Below are 16515 nucleotides of genomic sequence, written 5' to 3'. Positions count from 1 at the left end.
CTCTGCCTGCTGGACACCCACTCTCGATGCATGGTGGGCACTGGTGACCAGCCTGGGAGCTGGAGTGGCCCTCCAGGTGCACTTCCGCTCCCCAGCATGCTGGGGCTCCTCCCGGGACCCGAACAGCTTGATCCCAGCCCCTGGACGAAGCTCCTCCCACCTCGCTCTCCTCCACCACCTTGCGTGGTGCTCGGTGGGAGCCGCGGGTACTTGGCGCTTATTTATTACCAGTTGCTGCTGGAACTTAATGACACATAAATCTCAGATTATGAAGTCACAGCTCTCCATATTCCTGGCTCCAAACGATCCTCAGGATAAATTACCCGGGAGCAGGCAGGAGAGCACTTCCCAGGGTCCAGGCCTGTGCTGGCCGTCTAGGGACCAGGAGCACGCGATTCGGACGCTTGAGAATTCATTTATTTCTGAGTAAATGAATGGAGGAGGCAAGAAGACATCTGCACAGAGATGCCTTATTATTCACAGATTCACAGAAAAGAGACTCAGAGAGAAGACCTGGGCCTGAGGTTGAGATTATCAGTCCCTTCTGTGTCAGGGGACACCAGGACAGGGGACAGGCCAGAACGGGGACCAGCACACTCATGACACTTGCACCCGTTCCTGCTTCAGGCTGTCCGTGTCCTGAGCATGGTCCTGAGTGTGTCCCTAAGGGTCCCTTGTCCTCCCAGCCCCCTGCGGCTTCCCCATATGGCTACACGCTCTGCTCAGGGCCTCCGGGTGCGGCCTCCTTCAGCCTTGCTCTGCCCACGTGGCCTCTCCCTCCCCTGCCTCTGTCCTCCCCTGCCCTGGCCCCTCCTCCGCAGCCTGGGCAGCCTGGGCAGACATTCCGAGGCCCGTCACCGCATCCCTGCAGGCCAGGGCACCTGCCCCCCTACCTGGTGCTCTGCCACCCTCACCAGCCCCCAGGGCTGCCCGCTGTCCCTGGTGCCTTGCCCCTTCCAGCTCGGACTGTCCAGGCTGGAACTCCTTCTGGTCTTCGTCCGAGGCAGCACGGGTGGCCAGAGGTGAGAGGGAGAGGGCTGGGGATGGGTTCAGATGCTGCGCTGACGCTGCCTCCTGACCCCTGGGAGCGGCATCTTAGCCCGGGGCCAAGGTCACTGAGAAGAGGTCAGAGGATGCCGCTGGAGTCTGCTCGGGGGTCTCATCCCCGCAGCAGCCAGCCTTTGGTCTCTTCTCGAGTCGAGACCCCCTCTGCTCTGCCACAGTGGAGCCTGCCTTGGTGTCTCCCCGCTCCCAGGACTGTGAACCTGCGGGCACCTCTGCCAACCAGCCCAGGCTCCTCGTGCTCCGGGTGGGACCTACTCCTGTCCCAGGCTGTTTGGGGACTTCCCCACTGGAACGTCTGTGAGTACCCCGACTTCCCTCGGGGCCCCTTCTCTAATTTTGCTGACTTTTTAGCAGCAGACCTGCTGAACTCCCACCTGTGCCAAGAGCTGAGCGCTGGGAGACCTGGTGTCGCTCAAGTTGTCACATGAGCCAGGGTAACCCGCTGGGTGGGGGAGCCCTGGGACCCACAAACGTGCAGTCCTTTCTGCCTCCCCTCCTGGGCCACAGGCTCTGTCCCCGTCCTCCTCTGGGCGCTGGCTTCCCCCGCCCCACCTTGGCTGGGCAGGTCCTGTTCGCCAGCACAGGCTCTCGCCCTTCCCGATGTCCTTGACATGGGCAGCAGCCCCCGCTGTCCTCGGTGCAGAGAGGAGAGCATGGCGCTCCCAGCTCCACTCCCACGTCGGAGGCCCCAAGGAGCCAGCTGGCCCTCCAGGTCCCTGATGCCCCCCATCATCACCCTCAGACACGGGAGGAGGTGGCTCAGGGATAGCCGCGTCCCTGGTCCCTCCCTAGCCTGGGCCGTGCCTTTCCAAAGTGTGGGGCCTGTACCGAGGCAAGTGGAAGGAGCCGGAGTCTGAAAACCTGGCTCTTGTCTTCACCTGGTGGGAATGTCACTCCCTGTCTTCCACCTGTCAGCCCCAAGTCCCTAAGCTCCCCCCACTGCCACTCACTGCCCACCCTCTGGCCACCTGGTGCCCCCCCGTGGACAGTACTGGAGTCGGGTCTCCTTCAACTCCAGACTGCTCAGACCCCAGGGCCCCAGGCGTCTTGTAGACGTGTGAGTGGCCTTCTATGACATTGGTTAGTGACACGCTCCCAGGAGAGTGAGAAGCGCAGACCTCCACAGGCACAGACACAGCCACAGGACAGGAATGGTCAGGGCCAGGAAGGGTGGCGCCCAAGGGTAGGTGCGTGTTCTATCCTTCCTCAACAGAGAACAGACAGACTGGCAGGACGTGCTCCGGGGCGAGACTGATGCCCAGGCGCTCTTGCCCTGCTCCTGGATCCCGCTGGCAGCCCAGCTCACCCGCCAGGCCGCGGCGTCCAGAGCTTTCAGAAGCATCTTCCTGTTCCGCGCTCCTGTGTGGCACGTCTGGAGGCTCCGGGGCCCACTGCCAGCCACGTTCTGCAGACAAACGGGGGAGAAGGTTTGCCTGGCGACACGCAGCCCTGGGGCAGGGCAGGCTCTGGCCATCTCCTGTCTGCTACTTTGTCCTCCTCTAAGGAGCTCCTTTGTGGAGACTCCACCGCAGTCCCTGAGGGTGTCTGCTGCGAGCTCTGGGAGGAGAGGCTCGAGGGGCCTGGCTCCCCACAAGGACGGCGTGGGGCTGTCGCAGTGACCCCAGGTGGCGAGCGAGGTCGGGAGCCCGTCTCTCCTGCTCTGAAGCCGGCAGCACTGAGTGGTGCTTCCGGAGATCCGCAGGGGCAGGCGCCAGGAAGCACAGGGCCCGGTGGCTGGCTGTGCCTGCAGTGGTCAGCGGGGCTGGGAGGAGGCCGTGAGGCCGCCTGGGGCAGCGTCTCCCCCTCTGCCTTCCGGGTTCCTGGAGCTCTCTCTCCCACGCGGTGGGAGAAGGGGATTCGTGATTTATTGGAGAAGGTTTCCTGAAAATCCTTCCCCACGGGTGGCCAGGAGCTGACCTGCTGGGAAGATGGATGGACCGCTCACGTCATAAAGATTCCGAGGTGACATTTTTGTGAGAGTTATTTTCAGGGGGGTCATGGCTGCTAAATTGCAACTGCACACTCTTGCTGGTTCCCAGCCGCAGAAGATCTAGCCCAGGGCCCGGCACCGTGAGGACTCATTTCCCCAGGTCACCGAGGCACAGACACATCCATCCAGCCTCCCAGACGAGCGAGTGGCCCGGTGTCCTGGGCAGGAGGCCAGGACACCTGGAGGCCCAGGGATGAAGCTCAGCTGGGGCAGTCCTCTTCCAGGGCCGCCGGGCACTCCCGTCATTAAAGCCATTACACGTGTCACAGACTCTAATCCCTCCCGCATCACTGTGGTCTGCACATCATGGAAACAGAAGTGAGATAAATCCAGTTATGTATTTGCATTAGCTTCCTTTCAATGTTGTAACCCATCATCACTAATTCAGTGGCCTAAAACCACACAAGCCTATGGTTTTACTATTCTGTAGGTGACATGTCTGACCTGGGTCTCCTGGGGCTAAAGCTGAGGGTGGGCCGGGATGGCGCCTTCTGCAGACCCCAGAGGGCCTCCTTCCTGAGTCCCCTCTGGGTTCCTGGCTTGTGGCTCTCTGCTCCCTCCTAAAAGCCAGCAGCTGAACAGCCTGGAAGCCTCGGTGACTCTACTCCTGCCCAGCTCGCCAAGTCCAAGGGCCCTTCTGATGGCGCTGGGCCACTGCATAGTCTGCAGCACACACTGTTCCAAGTGCCACCGGGGGAGTCCAGGCAGGCGCCCTGTTGTGAGGTCAGATGACCGGCAGCTTCAATTCACCCACGACCTTGGGGCCTCTTTATGCATGGCATCACATATGCACAGCTTCTGGGGACCTGGCAGGAATGTCTTCACAGGCTACCATCCTCTTAGTCACACAATTAAAAAGAAAATACATCCATATAGAAATCCATGTGCTTATATTTTATATATGAATGACATACATTGTAAACATGGAAGGTCATATAGCACACACGGTATTATACATTACATGGTATAATATGTACTATGTACGCGTGGTATACATGTAAACATACATATATATACACACATATGGTTTTTCCCCTCATCTTCTGGGATGTGTGATGAAGAATCACTTGTTCTGTTGTTCACACAACGTCGTCCTCCTGCCATCTGGAGCACCCAGGTCCCTTCTCTTGAGGGTGTGCCCACCTGGAAGCCTGGGTTTTCTCCCTGGCACTGCACCTGGTCCGTGAGCTCTGGGCACGGACCCAGGCCGTGGCCTCTGTGTTACGACCACCGACTGAAGGATCAAGGATGACCAAAGACACCCTCTTTCACTTCCTGTGGTACTGGAGGCTGAGCCTGGATGCTCTTCCACTGAGCTGCATCCCTAGCCCTTTGTATTTTGAGACGGGGTCTTGTTACATTGCTGAGGCTGCCCTTGAACTCGTCACCTGCCTGCATCAGCCTCCCGAGAAGCTGGATCACAGGGGTGCACCGTCATACCCAGCTAAGACAGCCACATTTCAGAGGCACTACAGTGTGAAAGAAGACCCACACTGGAGTCAGGAAAGTGCACGATTCTTTACTTCACAGACTGTGACTCTCGAGTCCCAGACTGTGACACCTGACTGCCTTGGGTTACCATGTGCACATTTCAATGAGACGTCACTGTCACTGGCTTTTTTTTCAGCTGAGCATTATCAATAGTCGTCCAGCTGTTGTGGACATGGTGCCGGCCTGTCATCTGCATGAAGAGCCCTTGTAAAACTCCTGACTCCAGAAGAATATTGGGACGGCCTGACTGGGGCGGCCCTGTCACGTGGGACACACACTCAGGGAGTAGTGTTTCAGTGGACAGGTTGGTGGCATGGTGGTCACGCAGCTGGATGCTTGGGTGTCACCACAAAGAGATGGCAGCTGTCCGGCCCCCAGTAGAAAGGACCCAGACGATCTCCTTCCTGCCTGGGGTCCTGGCTTGGCATGTATACTTCAGGGCACAGACTGAGAAGCAGAGTCCAGAAAGCCAGGACTTCCCTGGGGAAGGAGGCTCAGGAAACATGGAGCCCTGGCCCACAGCATCTCCCGGGCTGCAGAACCTTCCCCCTGCCGGAGAAGGTGGCCCGCTGCTGCAGGCATCAGAGCCTGGGCACCCACCAGTCAGCGGGTGTCAGGGCTGACGTGGCCTGGAGCCAGGACGTGTGGCCCACCTTCCCCTGTGGTGGGAAGACCCTGGAGACGTGCACAGCGCTGGGCGCAGGTGAGTGGGGGAGCCGACACCAGAGGAGAGTCTTCTTGTTGGCTCAGTTCCCAGCCCAGCGGCAGCTTCCTGGTGCCAGGCTCCCTGCGTGTTTCCTGAGCACTTTCCCTGGGTGGTGCAAAGACATTGTTTAACCAGACCAGACACTGCCCTGGCCTGAAGGCCCGGGTCTTTGAGGAGGCAGAACCCTGCCCCCTCGGGCCCGCGGCCTTGTTAACTTGTGGCTCTGGGGTCCTCTGCGGGGCTCGAGTGGTTTGCAGGCAGGGAGAAGCACCAGGTGAGCCGAGGCCACTTGGGCCCTGGGGAGGCCGTCCTGTTACGGACAGTCACCAGCTCATCCTCATTCACAGCCTGGGCTCTGGGCAGAGAGAAGCTCCAGTCCCGGGAGGTGGCTGGAAATGAACCCGAAGCCCAGACTGCACCCAGGACAGCATGGCGAGTGCAGCTTCTTTTATTTTTAGAAGTTTATCTCAGAGCCAAAACCCAAAACACCAGTGGAAGAAACGGCTCGCGTTTCCAGGAGGGTGGTGACCTTCAAAGTTCTTTTTCCAGGGGGAAGGAATTTAATTTAATCTTGTCCTCAGATATTTGTCCATGTTAGATTACATTAAATGAGTTATTTTTAATCATTGTTCATAAATCACAGCAAGGGTACGCCCCGAGGCAGAAAGCATTTGCATAAAAATATTAATTGCCACTATCTCTCCTTGTGGGTTCCTAGGAAATGAGATGAATGTGCGGGCAGAAAATGGGGCCACAGGGTATTCACAGAGGACAGAGTGGGGACGGGAGGGAAGGCTGCTTGGGGCCTGCCCCCCGACAGCACTCCTTCAGTTCCCAAAGTGCACTCCAAGTGGCAGGGTCCTCCCCAGACACCTCCTCCTCCCTGAGGCCCACCAGGGTTCTCCTGGCTGGAGACCTCCTCCATCCTTGGTCATCTGTGAGCTTGGCCAAGCCTCCCGAAGGGAACTGGACAGTCCTCCTCACTCAGGCACCGCAGGCTTTCCACCGAGGCCCGAGCCCTGCCCGTCATACATGTGGCTCTGGGCTGTGGATGGACCCACAGCTGAGTCCAGGAGGGAGCCCCAGCGGCCCAGGCTTTCCTCCTGGTGGGGCTCCCTGAACGGCAGCTCTGGAACACAGTGCAGGATCGCCGCACAAGGTGACAAGGCCCCCAGGCCACCTCTCTGGCTCTTGAGCTTCTCTCTCTTTCGACGGCCGCCCCCTGGCCCCACTCACCCCCACTCTCCCTCTCTCTCTGCTCCTGCAGCCCGGGCCGCCCACGGGTGTGCTCGCTGCTGTTGGGGGGCTGCCTCTCCTGGAGGAGAGGGTCCCGGGTCCCTCCGGCTCTCAGCTGCACCCGGATGCCCGGGGCCTCTTCCACTCCCCTCCCTCCTCGTCCTGGTCATGGCTTTGCAGACGGTGAGCATCCCAGCCCTGCGAGGACCATCCCCACAGGCGCAGGGTCCTCCCCCTCTCCCTGCCCCCCACCCCGGCCTCTCTGCAGCCTTCTTCACCGGGCACAGGCCATGGGCACCTGGCGAAGCTCTTGCTGCCCGGTGAGTGTGGCCACGGTCTACCCGACACGCTTCCTGCGGCCATCCCTCCTCTCACCAGCAGCTCCAGCGCCACTCGGTGCCCGGACTCTGCCAAGGTGGATCAGATAAACACAGGAGCAGGTGTCACTGCACCAGGGGGCCTGAGTGGTGCTGGGTCCCCTCACTGTGGACCCTCCAGGAAGGCCGAGCAGGCCCGGGCACGTGGAGACCGTCCTCCTCCCTGGTGTCTGGTGGAGTCCTTGCTGACAGGGACCCCCAGCTGCGGCAGCTGCTGTGCTCCGCTTCCCGAGGCGGAGCTGGAGTGAACCGAGGTGGGGGAGACCCTCACGCCCCCACCCCAGCTGCTGGGGAGCTCTTCACGTGGTCTTGGAGTCGGCTGTGCTGGGGGCTCCCACCCTGGGGTGCTGCGTTCCAGGAAGCAGGTGCACAGGGGTGCCATGGGGCGGAGAAGACCGTGTTGGCCTGGGACGTGGCTGTGGTCTGTGATGCTCAAGGGCACCCTGACCAGGACCGCGTCCCCCCGCGGTGCAGAACGCAGTGGGATGGTGGCGGACACCACTGTGGGGGCGCCGCAGGGCCTACGCCCACGTGACCCACGTCATATGACCCCGCCCCGACGTGCTGTCACCGGGAGGGTGCCCAGGCACTGAGGTTCAGAAACCCGCTACGGCCGTGGGGGAGGCTGGCGCTCCAGGAGACAGGGTCCCTGTGCCGCGTCCTGGCTCCGGACCTCGTGGCCCTCAGCAGGGAGGGAGGGCCCTGTGGTCAGGGTGGGTGCAGCAGCGTCTGCTGGGGCCTGTGCACGTGGGGGGGTCCATTGGCCCCGCATCAGCCCCGTTCACTAAGGGACAGTCACCTCGGCAGGGCACGGCCGGGCCCAGGGCCTGTGCTACTCCAGATAGAATGTGGGACACCGCGGCACAAACTGTCCTTAGCTTCACGGCTCCCCGGCCTGGCCGGCCTGGACCAATGACGGAGCAGAGCCCTGGCACCCCGCCACCCTGCCGTGACCATCTGTCCAGGGTGCAGACCTGGTGGGGGAGGTGGCCCTGTGCTCATCACACTCACTCCCAAAATTCAGAGCCTGGACTGGTGGCACTGTCACATCCGGCCCACGTACCCCACCAGCAGGAGGAACCCGGACAGTCCTCGATGACGTCACCAACACCCTTCGATGGCTCTGGGGAGCCCGCACAAGGCTCTTCCATCCTCCTCCTGCTTCTGCACAGGTCGTCCCCATCCTTCCATGTCCTGCACTCATCTGTGCCACAGGAGAGGCCCGGCTCCACAGAGACAGCAGCCTGTCGCCATCCAGATGCCAGCGTCAAGACAGAGGTGACTCCAGACACACGTGCCCCTGCCGGTGGATTTCAGTCCCAGTGGAAGAGTCGGCTTCGGGAGCCGTGCTGACCATCAATCCAACATTCACTGACCAGAGGGCTCTGGTGAGCACGGACACGCATCGCCAGGAGGTCCCAGGTAGGAACAGCGGGTGGCTGAGCTTGCCCAGGAGCTGGAGGGCAGAACTGTGCCCACCTCCCTCTCCTCCCTTCACCTGTCTGGTCACCATGTGTCCCGTGGCTGCCTCCTGCCATCTGCCAGGTACTGGGTCAAACCCCACAGCTGGGGGAAGGAGGGACACGCTGCTTCTCTGCCCTGAGGCAATGTCCAGAGGGCCTGGAGCTGGCCCCAGGATGAACTTCCCTGTTGGGATCGAGGTGGGTTTGTGCAGGGGTTTCCAGTGACAGGAGGGGGCTCTAGAGTCCCTGCAGCCTCACGGTGAGGATCTTAGTCTTTCCTGCCGGCGTTCACCTTAGGGTCAGACTCTGCTGGACGTGGGGTTGGCACAGGAGCTCCTGACCTACGTCAGCAACTGCTCCATTCCCTGGGGGTGCGTGGCCCAGGCTGGCCTTTGACCCCGTGCAGCCGGACTGCTTGGAGCACTGGGCACTTATGAGATGGCCGGTGCTGTCCCGCTGGTGCGTGGGGCCGTGGTGCTCTTCCTGGACCAGTGCAGGGAGAAGGCCAGGAGGGCTGAGCGGAGGAAGCTGGCTGTGCGCAGACCTGGGTTTCCTGCCCAGGCTTCAGTCAGAGGTCAGCAGCACTCGTCCTCCCGGGTCTGGGGAGGAAGGAAGCCGCTGAGCTCTGGGGCTTCTCCACTGGGTGGAGGGAGTGGGGCGCAGTCCTGTCCCTGGTGGCCAGGGGGGCCGCCCTAGAGGGGCCGGCACAGAGGAGCCACGACCCAGCCGCGGCTCTGAGCGAGGTGCCCTGTGGAGGGAGGAGAGTGGAAAGGAGTCCAGCCTGGAAATGAGGGGGGGCCCGTCAGGTCCTGGCCGACACCAGGGCCCTCCTTTCCTGCACCTGCAGGACTGCCGTCTCCAGAGACGCCTGAGCGGCCGCAGGGCCACGTGCAGGGCTCCCCCAGGCCTGGCAACAGCCTGCACGGGCCGGGAGGCTGCAAGGACCGTCTCCGCTGGTCTCTTGACCCCAACGGCATGACACCTCCAATGACACCTCGGGGTGCACTTGGCAGGGGCAGAGGAAGTGTCGAGGGGCGGGGCTGTCTGTGAATGCTCCGAAACAATGAAAGGCCGCTGCACCTCCTGCTCAGCTAAGGACCCGATCAAAGGTCCCCGCTCTACCCGCAGTGCCGTCCTCAGGGGACATCGTTAGCAGGGACGCAGTCATTTGTTAGCTGCCGCTCTGAGCTGCTCACACACAGCAGCCTTATTGGATACCTTCCCTCTTCTGCCAGGAAACTGGTCTTGTGTAGCCGGGCAGAGCCACCAACTCGGCGAGCAAACAGCCATGGCGCTAATTAACCCTCTCATCCAGAGCGCCAGGAGCGCCCATTCGAGGGCCACAGGGTATCACAGCGATATTTAGAACCCAGGAAAGCACTTCCGGGCGGCGGTCAGGCCCGAGGACAAGGCTGGTCCCTCTAATTGATGCTGTCCTGGGTGTGACTCCTGGCGGGCCACCACAGGCGCTCATTGGGCTGCGCTGGGGGACACCAGCTCCAGCGAGTGAGCTGCACCCTGGCCGGTGGCTGCTGTCCTCCCCTCCTGCTCCCTTCCTGGTAGACACCAGTACATTAGTGATGATTCAAGTACATTTCTGCAGGCATCAAATTTCTAGTAAACAGACCCAAATTAACAGCTATTTGTGACATTTCACTCCAGGGATCAAATCAAAAACTCTCATTTCTTATATAAATATCTTTTCTCTGCTTTTAATGAACGGGCATTTTTGTTGTTATTGAAGGCAAAACAGGCCATCAGCCTCCCTCCCCAGCCTCCCTTATCATGTCCCTCCAATCGAGAGGCTCTGATCACCTTTGGAAGTGGAGGCTGGAGGGTGTCGATTTCCCAGAATTCGGGAAAGGAGCCTGGCTCTGAAGCCTCCCGGGCGGCAACGGGCTGCACTTTAATGGACGCCATCAGCCGGCGCTGTGCCACGTCAGGCAGCCGCGGCCTCCCGGAGCCTGACTTGGGAGGTGGTTTTCATTATTCTTGGTCTTGTGCTGGAGACAACGGAGCCTGAGTGGCCGTGGGTGACCTTGCTGGGGGCAGTGTGCCATTTAGTGCTGACGATGAAAGGGCTGACGCGGGGACGCGGCGGCGGTGAGCACAGGCCTGCTTCCCACGGGCCAGCCGACTTCAGAGGTGACATGCGCAGAGGTAGCGGCAGGGTGGGGCGTCCTCGGGGTGGGGACAGCTGTGGGACTCCAGTAGACTCTGAAGCCCCCCAGAGGATGGGTCTGGTGGCGGGTTTCTCCTGGAAGGGGACCATCGGGAGCTTCCGTTCCCTCCATCTCAGGTCCGAGAGGGGCATGGCGGCGGCGAGGGGCTGCAGGTGTGAGATGGCTGGGAAATGGCTCTGGGTCAACACGGTGACGCTGACCGAGTGACTCAGCCCTTCTCCCCACCAGGGCCTCACTCTCATGACAGGAATGGGCCCTGTCACCCCAGGACAGTGAGTCACACAATTCTAGACGCGGGAAAAAAGGCCAAGGAAGCACATGGCCAGTAAGGAGCACTTCTGCCGGCCAGGCTGGGGGACCCTGGGGACAGTGAGCTGGGGAGGCTCTGGGGACAGGTGGAGCACCTCCGTCACCAGCTGGGACAAGGAGATTTGACGCCTTTAGAAACCTGGCCACAGAGAGATGGAAAACAGACCAGGGCAGAATGAAGAGGGGAAATGGGACCCGTCCAGGGTGTCACGTGTCCTGGGATAAGTCCCAGGAAAGACTATCCCAGGGGGTGACACTGAGGCTTGGAGAGGTTCGTCCCAGGAGCTCAGGGGCTGCGGGCTAGGTCCTCGGGGTGGCAGGGTGGAGACGCTGGTGGCTTCAGACGTGGCAAGGGAAAGGCGACCAGGTCCCAGGGGACCACGTGTACCTACGGATCAATGGAGTCTCACAGGAGGAGGTGAGCTCTCCAGATTGGCCCCGGGGCTGCCACAGAATCCCTCAACCCTGCCTGCTCGCCCTGTGGGATGCGCTCCACATGAGGCCCTCACCAGAGCCAAGCCAAAGCTGGAGCCACGCCCTTGGACCTCCAGAACGTGGGCTGACCGAACCTCTGTTCTTTACAAAGTCTCCCGTCTTGGTGATTTTGTTATAGTAGCAAAAAGGGGGTGAATTAGCAAAGAAATAATTCAACAAAATTTCCCAGTACTGATGGTCACAAGTCTCCAAACTGACCCTGTGGCCAACCCCAGGGTCATTTGATGGGTTCTTGTGCGGCACTGAATGCCCCTGCAAAGCTTTCTGACTTCCCCTTGACCTCCTCTTCTGGCCCTTCCGCTCCTGGAGTCTGGCTGTCACAGGATCCTAAGAAGGGAAGTTCTCTCAGGGTCTACCTCACCATCTTCATTGGGTTCATCCCGTTCCAGCCTGAAGATCATCTGCGTCTTGGAAACAAACTGTCTCTACACCAGATCGCTCTTCCTGACCCCAGATGAGCACCCCCAGCCGGGTCTGGCAGATCACTGCTGGTCTTCATCTCAAACGCAAAGTGTGGAAACCTGGGTTCCCCTGTGCGCCCCAGACTCTGCGTCCCCCACAGCCTCCGTCCCCTGGTGGTCGTTCTCCTCACAGCTGCTCGTGACTCTGCAATCGCGTCAAACTCCTCTCTCTCTGTCTCTCTCTCTCTCTCTCTCTCTGTCTGTCTCTCTCCACGTCTAGTGAAGCAGGACACCCCACGGGCTCAGCCTTGGAGACTTGGAAATCTTCCCCTTTCCCCTCTCCTCTGCACTGCCGTGGCCTCCCCACAGGTCTTCCTGCTTCGACCCTGGCTCTCCCACGGAGGCTACCCCTCCTCTGAGTGAGGGTGAAGCTGTTAACGTAGCTTGACTCGCTGTCCCTGTTCTGCTGACCACCTGCCTGGGCCCCTCCTTGGATTCGTGTGAAAGCCAAAGCCCCCTCCCTCCCCGCCCCATGAACCCCAGACCCAGAGCCCGGGTTTTCCCCCTGCCACCCTCCCTGGCTCCCACTGCTCCGCCCTCTGACTTCCTGATGCAGCTCACGGAGCAGAACCGTTCCTGCCTCAGGGACCCCATGGACTGAGGTGCCCTGCCCTGAATTCGCACCTGGGAGCCCGGCCCCTGGGTGTGATGGTACAGATAGGCCTTTGGGGGATCAGCTTAGGGGAGCTCATGTGGATGGAGCAGCAGGATGGGGTGGTCCTGCAAGAGCAGAGGAGAGCTTACCCTCTCCTCCACGTGCCAGGACTCGGTGAGATGGTGACTGCAAGCCAGGAGGTGGGCCGGCACCAAAAGCACCCCGTGTGTGCCCTGCGCCCTGCTGCTGGACTCTGCTCCTTAGGCACAGCTGCTGTGGCTCACAGCACGGCCTGTGGGGGCCGGTGGTCAGCACCAGGGCAGAGCCCCGAGGGAGCGCTCCCCTGGGCTTCACCCCTTGCCCCCTCAGTTCACGTGGCAGCGCCCGTGCCCCTGTCCCTGGTCTTGGCCTGGGCTTCTGCTCTGTAGAACAAGTCACCTTTTGACCTTCAGAGTCATTTCCTGTGAATGACACTTTCCAGTCGTTCCTGCTCCACCAGAGGCAAGATGCCCAGGAGCTTCCTGCCCACCCCGGAGCCCAGGGCAGGCTGGCGTGAGGCAGAGCACAGAGGTTGGTGTTGAACACAGTAACCGAGGGGCCATAGACCACCCTGTGTGGATGATTGGCAAGTGCCAGTAAGCCCCCCTCGTTTTTAAATCTTAGTGGAGGAAAGCAGAAGGCCCTTTTGGGGGGCTGAGAAATCAGATCCATTTACAGGGCCAGGGATTTGAACGGCACCAAACTTACCAACAGCCGTGCTAAAAAACAGAAAAAAAATCATTTTAATGACTTAAGATTTCTAGGGGGATATTTCTCGCCTGGCATTGGCTTGATGTGAGGGGACGGAGGGGCAGGCTCACGCAGGTACAGGAACCTCAGACCCTCTCTGCGGCAAGAGCATTCGAGGCACGACGGGTGGCCTGAGGGGGCATGGAGCTTCTGCAGGGGAGTGTGGGAGGCGCGAGCCTGGGACATGAAACCCTGAGAGACGGACTGATGTGAGACAGCCATGAGCCCTGAGGGGAAGCAGCCAGTCCGTCAGAGGAAAGGCAGTCGCCGGCATTTCCTATTCCAGGCGGGAGCCTATTTATGACGGCATAAATATGTGATATTAACCTGCCACGAGATAAGGTAGTGTGTTAGGAAAAGAGGTGGGGGTGAGGGGGACAGGGAGAGACCCTCACATTCACGGTTTTGTAAAGCTCCTCTTTCCAAGGGTTCACGACTGGTGGGTTCCCTTTTCCTCCAGCGCTGAGTCCACTCGATGATCACCCTTGTTCCCCTTGGCCGACCCGCCCTCCCAGGTCCTCTTTCCGAATTTCTGCACCTGGAGCTCTTTTGTCCTTCAGATCCGACGTTTTTCCTGACCTCCCATAGAAAGGCCAGCTCCCTCTCTCCCCTCTCTCTGTTAACCCTCCTTGTGTTCACCTCATCCAGGCCATTTTTCAGGTGCGATCTTAGTTATGTGCAGCTGTTTCTCACTTAAATCCACGGTAACAAGCTCCCGGAAGTGAGTCTAAGGTACCTCTGCAGGGAGACCTGGGGCCCCAGATTCGTATATTAGCGACTTAGCCCTAAATGCCATGGTGCTGGGGGTGGGGCTCTTGGAAGGTGGTTAGGCCACAAGGGCTCCGCCCACATGCATCAGCTCAGGTCACCACAGAGAGGTTGGTGGATGGACTCTGTCTCTTTCTGTCTTTCCATGGCCCCTCCCTCTGGAGCTCACAGCGTCAGGGCGCCATCTTGGAAACCAGAGAACAGCCCTCTCTAGACACCCACCCAAAGCCTCGATTCATCTGGAGCTTCCCAGCTCCACCATTAGAAGGGAATTAATTTCAGTCCTTTCAGTGTGAAATAATTTCAGGGTTTGATGATTTGTTGGTAATTGAGAGAAGAGTGCTACGACTCCTACTATGATTTTGTACACCTTGATGTCTTCCTGTAGTTTTGATTTCCTTGCTGTATGCATTTTACATAGATTTTATTAAGTGAAAATGAGTTAGAAATTATATCGTTCTCAAAAACTGTCTTTTTTCATTTTGAATAAACTTTTTATCCATAATCATCCTTCTGTCCTAACGGAGACTTACCTTATGCACTCCATAGAGTCAGCTCGCCTTCCTTTGAGCCCACTCTGCCTGGTGTATCTTTCCGCGTCTGTACTGGTTGTCTATAGCTGCATAACAAATATCCTTGAGTCCATCACTTTCAAACCACCACCACAGCTGTCCCATGGCTCCTTGGGGTTAGGGGTCTGTATGTGGCACAGCTGAGGGCTCCATCTCAGGGGGTCTCATGAGGCTGCTCTCCAAGCATCGGCCACAGGATGGTCTCACGGTGAGGTCAGCTGCGTGGCCTTGCCTCGGAGCCGCACGGTGTCTGTCAGCCGGACTGACTGGGTCTCGCGGCTGTCAGGCAGAGTATTCTCTCAGCTCGCGGAAACGCGGGTCTCTCCATAGGACAGTTCACACACAGCACTGGCTTCCCCTAGAGAGGAGTCAGGAGGTGAGCTAGAGAGCAGGAGAGCAGCCCCGTGTCAGAAGGGACATCATGCAGGGGGACTGCACTGTGAATCCCCGAGAGACAGAAGGGCCAGTCCACACACAGGGAGGGCATGGCAAGGGGAGGATAGTCCCCCAGATGCCACCAGGCCACCCTTCACTCTCAAACTTCCCATCACTGAATTTTCAGTAATTGTCTTTAAAACAGATAAAACTGGATTTTTTTTTGATTGTGGCTTTTAAACTTTTTATCCAAAGTATGACGTCTGCCTGTTAAATCGTTGAATCTTGTCCTTTTTCATTATCGAACATTTCAGAATTTCCTGGTTTTAGTTTCCGCCTTCTCCCCACGTCTGCTGGAACACCCTGAGGTGAGACAACAGGTAGACCTCATGGATCACTTCTAATCAGGTGGAGTGGAGCTTCCAGGGTGAAAGCCTCTGCCCATCTGCCCCTTCAGCCACGGCGTCCAGGACAGCGGCTGTGACACGCAGCAGCCCACGTCTGGGTCTAACATAACCCTCCACCCGCCAGCTCTGGCTTCTGGCCAAGTAGGTGACGTGTGCAAGAGGGCGGCCTCCACTGCACGTCCCCTCTGGGCTGACCATCCTGGCCAGCACAACCCTGGGGGCGCCTGTTTAGCGGTTTCCCTTGTGGGGGAGACAGCTCCACCGACTCCTTCCTGTCCTGCCGCAGGCTTCACCTCAGGGTCAGGGGATCGACTGCAGAGCTGCCTCCTGTCAAGCGCCTGACCAGGGCCGGCCCCAGCTGGCCCACTGCACCCACAGTGAGATCAACTCAAGGCAAGCTCCCCGTGTCCCCGACCCCATAGTCCCTGCTGACCTGGGTGACCACGGGGGGATCTTGGGGCTCCCAGATGAGCAGGATCCCTTTCCCACTGCAGCTGGCAGCTGACCATACGCCCCTCTGGGAAAGCAGGGAGGAAATCCAAAGCACATGCCGGGACGGTGTGTGAGCGCCCCCCAGAGGCTTAAACCTAAGAACAGGTGTGAGGCCACGGCTTCCCGTCACAGGGACACCACCAGGCTGCTTGCCATTTGAGCACCAGAATTCGCTCCGGACCCAGCGTCAGGAGAGGACTGTGTCCACTGCACTTCCAGAGCCACAGCTGCAAACTCTCTGCTCCCAATTACCCTTAATGGCCAGAGGAACCCAGGGGCACCATCTGCCATCGCTGTCCGCTGGCTTCTGAGGGTGGCCACGGCCTGCTCAGCGCTTCGTTTCCGTGATTTCCTGGAGCTGTGGTGAGGAAGGAAGCCTCTGCACCCCAGGGCTGGGTCGGGGTCACGGAGCAGCTGGCCAGGGAAGAACCCTCTTCATGGCACGCTCTCCTGAGCTCCCGCCCTGGGGGCACCACCTGTCCTTGGCACCACCAGGGCGACTCCAGGCTCACTGGCCATGGTGGCCAGGTGTTCCCGACTCCTGGCTCTGAGCGTCGCTCCGAGGAGCGTCTACAGATCCGCTGCTGCCCAACCCACAGCTCGGGGGAAGCCTCTCAGGCCCCACTGGCCGCTCCGACCACAGTCCCTCTGCTTGGGTGAAGAAGCCCAGGACCTCCCTCTGCCAGCTCCACAGGCCAGAGCTCCCAATTCCTCCCCGGCTTATCCCAGAACGGACCCTGC

General features: G+C 59.7%; 1 non-coding gene and 1 pseudogene across 1 annotated transcript; both read left to right on the top strand.

Moving 5' to 3' along the window:
* Positions 1 to 1133: 1133 nt before the first annotated feature.
* LOC120883669 (uncharacterized) lies at positions 1134 to 3918 on the top strand. Its single transcript, XR_013440109.1, has 2 exons — positions 1134 to 1362; positions 2279 to 3918. It is a non-coding gene; the product is annotated as an uncharacterized LOC120883669 (transcript).
* Positions 3919 to 6656: 2738 nt separating this feature from the next.
* The window catches only part of LOC101965760 (ubiquitin-associated protein 1-like), a 33653-nt pseudogene continuing 23794 nt past the window's right edge, over positions 6657 to 16515 (top strand).

The sequence above is a fragment of the Ictidomys tridecemlineatus genome, chromosome 6, assembly GCF_052094955.1.
Source record: "Ictidomys tridecemlineatus isolate mIctTri1 chromosome 6, mIctTri1.hap1, whole genome shotgun sequence".
Taxonomy (NCBI): Eukaryota; Metazoa; Chordata; class Mammalia; order Rodentia; family Sciuridae; genus Ictidomys; species Ictidomys tridecemlineatus.
The sequence above is the reverse complement of the archived record's forward strand: the minus strand, read 5'-3'. Positions and strand labels throughout refer to the sequence as shown.